The following is a 5,874-nucleotide window of genomic DNA, read 5'->3' on the forward strand; positions in this document are numbered from 1 at the left end:
GATCAAGGTAATGCTGGCCTCATAAAATGAGTTTGGAAGTTTTCCTTCCATTTCTATTTTTTTGGAACAGTTTCAGAAGAATATGTATTAATTCTTCTTTAAATGTTTGGTAGAATTCCCCTGGGAAGCCATCTGGCCCTGGGCTCTTGTTTGTTGGGAGATTTTTGATTACTGCTTCTATTTCCTTACTGGTAATGGGTCTGTTCAGGTTTTCTATTTCTTCCTGGTTCAGTTTTGGTAGTTGATACATCTCTAGGAATGCATCCATTTCTTCCAGATTGTCTAATTTGTTGGCATATAGTTGCTCATAATATGTTCTTATAATTGTTTGTATTTCTTTGGTGTTGGTTGTAATCTCTCCTCGTTCATTCATGACTTTATTTATTTGGGCCCTTTCTCTTTTCTTTTTGATAAGTCTGGCCAGGGGTTTATCAATCTTATTAATCCTTTCAAAGAACCAGCTCCTAGTTTTGTTGATCTGTTCTACTGTTCTTTTGGTTTCTATTTCATTGGTTTCTGCTCTGATCTTTATTATTTCTCTTCTCCTGCTCGATTTAGGCTTTATTTGCTGTTCTTTCTCCAGCTCCTTTAGTGTAGGGTTAGGTTGTGTATTTATGACTCTTCTTGTTTCTTGAGAAAGGCTTGTATTGCTATATACTTCCCTCTTAGGACCCTCTTTGCTGCATCCCAAAGATTTTGACAGTTGTGTTTTCATTTTTATTTGTTTCCATGAATTTTTTTAATTCTTCTTTAATTTCCTCATTGACCCATTCATTCTTTTTTTTAAATTTAATTTAATTTTATTATGTTAGTCACCATACATCATTAGTTTTTGATGTAGTGATCCACGATTCATTGTTTTCATATAACACCCAGTGCTCCATGCAGTACATGCCCTCCTTAATACCCATCACCGGGCTAACCCATCCCCCCACTCTGCTTCCCTCTAAAGCCCTCAGTTTATTTCTCAGAGTCCATAGTCTCTCATGGTTCATCTCTCCCTCCAATTTTTCCCTTCCTTCTCCTAATGTCCTCCCTGCTATTCCTTATGTTCCACAAATAAGTGAAACCATATGATAATTGACTTTCTCTGCTTGACTTATTTCACTTAGCATCATCTCCTCCAGTCCCATCCATGTTGATGTAAAAGTTGGGTATTCATCCTTTTTGCTGGCTGAGTAATATTCCATTGTATATATGGACCACATCTTCTCTATTCTATTCATTCTTTAGTAGGATGTTCTTTAGCTTCCATGTATTTGAGTTCTTTCCAACTTTCCTCTTGTGACTGAGTTTGAGTTTCAAAGCATTGTGGTCCAAAAATATGCAGGGAATAAACCTGATCTTTTGGTAACAGCTAAGACCTGATTTGTGACCCAGGATGTGATCTATTCTGGAGAATGTTCCATGTGCACTAGAGAAGAATGTGTATTCTGTAGCTTTGGTATGGAATGCTCTGAATACATCTGTGAAGTCCATCTGTCCAGTGTGTCATTTAAAGCCCTTATTTCCTTGTTGATCTTTTGCTTAGATGATCTGTCCATTTCAGTGAGGGGGGTGTTAAAGTCCCTTACTATTATTGTACTGTTGTAGATGTGTTTCTTTGCTTTGGTTATTAATTGGCTTATATAATTGGCTGCTCCCATGTTAGGGTCATAAATATTTACAATTGTTAGATCTTCTTATTGGATAGACCCTTTACGTAGGATATAGTGTCCTTCCTCATCTCTTATTATGGTCTTTGGTTTAAAATCTGATTTGTCTGATATAAGAATTGCCACCCCAGCTTTCTTTTGATGTCCATTAGCATGATAAATGGTTTTCCAACCCCTCACTTTAAATCTGGATGTGTTTTCATGTCTAAAATGTGTCTCTTGCAGACAGCATATCAACAGGTCTTTTTTTTTTTTTTTCCAGGTCTTGTTTTTTATCCAATCTGATACCCTGTGTCTTCTGATTGGGGCATTTAGCCCATTTACATTCAGGGTAACTATTGAAAGGTATGAATTTAGTGCCATTGTATTTCCTGTAAAGTGACTATTACTGTATATTATCTCTGTTCCTTTCTGGTCTATGTTACTTTTAGGCTCTCTCTTTGCTTAGAAGACCCCTTTCAATATTTTTTGTAGGGCTGATTTGGTGATCACAAATGCTTTTAGTTTCTGTTTGTTCTGGAAGCTTTTTATCACTCCTTCTATTTTTAATGACAGCCTATCTGGATAAAGTATTCTTGGCTGCATATTGACCCTGCATTTTACCCTTGAGAAGAGATCTTGTTTACTCTCCTAAGTCCTTTTCCCTGTCACTCTCTTAAGAAGTGACATTATTCACCACCATATCCATTCACAACCAGTATCTCTTATTAGCTTTTAAGAATTATTGCCACATCCCTCCCCACATTTTTCCTCTCCCCAAATTCCTAGTTCCTGCCAACCTGTAACAGAAGGAAATGAATCAATAAGTTGGCATGTCATTTAAGAAAGAAAGCCAACATTTGATCCAAGATCTTTTCTTTTCTTTGACTTCACTGGACTCTTCTATAGTAGCCTAGATTTTTATAGTTAACTTTATTATTTTTTAAACTAATAGGCTTTCTGTAGTCACTTGATAATATCGCTTACCATGATGTTAAGGCAGTAGAATACTAATTTGCCTTTTCATAAGATGTCGTGAAGCTTGAGAGATGTATAAGGTAAATGGATACATTCACACATGTCAAACACTAGAGGCCAGACCTGGCACTAAGTGGGTACTAGAAAAGTGTTAACATTTACCAGCATCACCATTATCATCATCATTGTTGCAGGGTTAAGCATCAGTGTTTTACATTTTTTGACACTATCTTTTCTAGGTCAGAACTGATGACTCAGACCTTCCAAAAGAATATCAGGCCAGCAGTGGTGGCCTACTCATCACATAGCCAAAGTTTCCTTTCCCTTAGCTGGGCAAGCAGTTACAAGAGTTTGCTTGTGGGAGAACATCTGAGCATAACTGTTACTCCTCAAAGACCATACATTGACAAGATTATACCCTACAATTACTTGGTAAGCTCAATAATATCTTACTTGCATCTAGACCCTGCTTGCAACATTTTCTTTACTTATGCAAATAATCCTTCAAATTATTCCTTATGTGACACAAAGTGGTGCTCAATTGATATTTAGTGAATGAATGGATGAATTTACAAAGCACTTTATAATCTGTAAAGTACATTCACAAACATCCTCATAAGAGAGCCTCACAACACCTCTTTGAGCTCCACAGACAACGGAACCAGTTAGAGAGGCTGAATAACCTGCCATGTTCACATGGTTAGTGGTAGGTTTATTATTTTGTTTAAGGTATTCTGAATCTTACACTGATATTCTTTCCACAGCATGATGGCAAGTGTTGGGTCAGAGCCTTCATTCAGTTCCCAGACTAGTCAGTGATCTCAGCAACATTCCTTGGCCAATCAGAGCACTACCATGTTTTAGACCGCTAGTCCTTGCTAACAGTCCTTAAGCTGATGCCTTATTTACAAAGGGAAGAATTTAAGTCCTGTGCTCAAGAATAGATACAATGATTCCAGGCACTGTTCATTGCTGTTTAAAATACAAACTAGCTAGGAGGGCAGCATGATATATTAGAAAAGACATCGGTTTTGAGTCAGGAAGATCAGGGTTCACTTCCTGGATAAATCCATGTTCAAAACAAACCTTTGGATGCTAACAATTCCAATCTTCCTTTCAGCTGATAACATCATCTTGTTTACTAAGGCTTTGTTGGAATAAGCAATAACTTTATCAGTTCTGAGAGTGAAACCTTTTAAGCTAATGGTACAGTTTACATCTATAAGCTTCAATTTCTACAACTGAATGGACTTAAAACCACAATATACAATTGTAAGGATTGAATATGTTCATCTATATATGCCTAATGCATAGTAGATGCCCAGTGGATATTAATTCCCTTTTTCTTTATCACTGCCTAATTATTCCACTCCCAAGCTGGCTTTGGAGATCTGACCTTCCAATGTAGAAAAGATGAAGTATAAACTCTTGCAATTTGACTTGAAAAAAACAGAGTGGGCAGTGGTGCTAATACTAACTTGGATACCACTAGTCCCACTAAGCAGCTTCTCACTAACTCACTGTGTAGCACCTGCAGGTCATTATTTACCCTCCAGGAGCTAGTTTGTGAAATGAAAATATTTGACTGAATGATTCTATGATATTCATTTTGTGCATACGTCACTGACCACACATGATACCTAAGATCCTGCATAAAGATAATAGTATACTTTGAAGAATCAAAATATCATTTTTATATATTTTATATCCCAATAAGCTCATACAGAAAAGAATTTCCTTTAGTTCAGTTTCACATGGTTTCATGGAAAATACTGATGAGTACAATTTGTTAAAATTTTGTTTAATTTTACTGACCTACTTTTCAACCTATTTTCCTTGGTTTCATCTAAATTCTACTTAACTACATTATTGTGGAGATATGCAAGTTAAGGCAGAGAATAATTAAGAAAAATATTGCAATGTTAGTTTAATCTGGTACTTTAAAAAGTCAGTAACTTTTAAATTTTATTGTTTAAAAAAATCTTGGGGCACCTGCGTGGCTAAGATAGTTAAGCCTCTGCCTTGGGCTCAGGTCATGATCTCTGGGTCCTGGGATGGAGCCCTGCAGGGAGTCTGCTTCTCCCCCTCCCCCTCGTCCTCCCCCACCCTCTGCCCATGCTCTCTCTCTCTCTCAAATGAATAAATAAAATCTTTTTTAAAAATCTTTTATTTTTAGTTTTTTTCCAGTTTTATTAAGACTTACGGGCATATAACATTGTCTAAGTTTAAGGTGTACAACATAATAACTTGAATTATGTGTATATTGTGAAATGATTACCACAGTAAGTTTAGTTAACATCTATTACCTCTCATAGTTAGTTTTTTTCCTTGTTAAATAACTTTTTTAAAAAAGGATTTAATAACTTCCTTGTGCCTTTCCATGAACCTATAAAAGTGTACAAACAAGCTCTGAAAAATATTTTAAAATATAAAACTTACCTTAAATCTTCAATAATAGTATATTGTTGGGAAATCCTCCTAAACTTATAAATGCATATGATGTATATATTTTCATTATTTAAAAAATATGAAAGTAATATAACCTACAGGCTTAAAAAAAAAGCCAAAGAATAAAATTTAGAGGAAAATCAATAAAAAAAATTTAAGAATAACCGTTTAAAAACTTCGGGGTTTTTAACCAGAGATCATGACCTGAGCCCAGGGTTAGTTTCCTTACACTTCCGTGGCCCTTTAGTGTTAACTACTATGAACAGATTTCTGTATAAATAGGGTCATGCTACATAAATGGATCACATATTTCTACCATGCTTTTTAAAAATGTTAGCAAAATATCATAATATTATTTCCACATCAGTACAGAGAAAGCTGACTCATTCTTTTTTATTCTGCCTCATTCTTTTTAGTGATTATACAGTATTTGATAATACTGATATGCCTTAATTTATTTAAGTACTCACACATTAAAGAGTATATTAGTTTCTTAGGGCTGCTTGTAACAAATTGCCACGAACTTGGTAGCTTAAAACAACAAAAATTTATTCTCTCACAGTTCTGGAGGTCAGAATTCCTGAATCAAGGTGTCAGCAGGCCATGATCCCTCCATAGGCTTTAGGGAAGAATACTTCCTTGCTTCTTTGAACTTCTCTCAGCCCCTGGTGTTCCTTGGCGTTCCTTAGCTTATTATAGGTGAATCACTCCAATCTCTGCCTCTGTCTACACATAGCTGTCTCTCCTGTGCCTTTTTTTTTTAAGATTTTATTTATTTATTTATTTATTTATTTATTTATTTATTTATTTATTT

General features: G+C 35.5%; 1 long non-coding RNA gene across 1 annotated transcript in view; it reads left to right on the forward strand.

The window, feature by feature from the left end:
• The first annotated feature begins 2,900 nt into the window (after window positions 1-2,900).
• LOC141369958 (uncharacterized) overlaps window positions 2,901-5,874 on the forward strand; it is a 9,002-nt gene continuing 6,028 nt past the window's right edge. The window contains exon 1 of the long non-coding RNA XR_012373565.1: window positions 2,901-3,044. This is a non-coding gene — a long non-coding RNA (uncharacterized lncRNA). The remainder of the gene's footprint in view (window positions 3,045-5,874) is intronic.

This window comes from Callorhinus ursinus, unplaced genomic scaffold (assembly GCF_003265705.2).
Source record: "Callorhinus ursinus isolate GAN/ISIS: 27379988/994484 unplaced genomic scaffold, GSC_fseal_2.0 scaffold24, whole genome shotgun sequence".
Classification (NCBI taxonomy): Eukaryota; Metazoa; Chordata; class Mammalia; order Carnivora; family Otariidae; genus Callorhinus; species Callorhinus ursinus.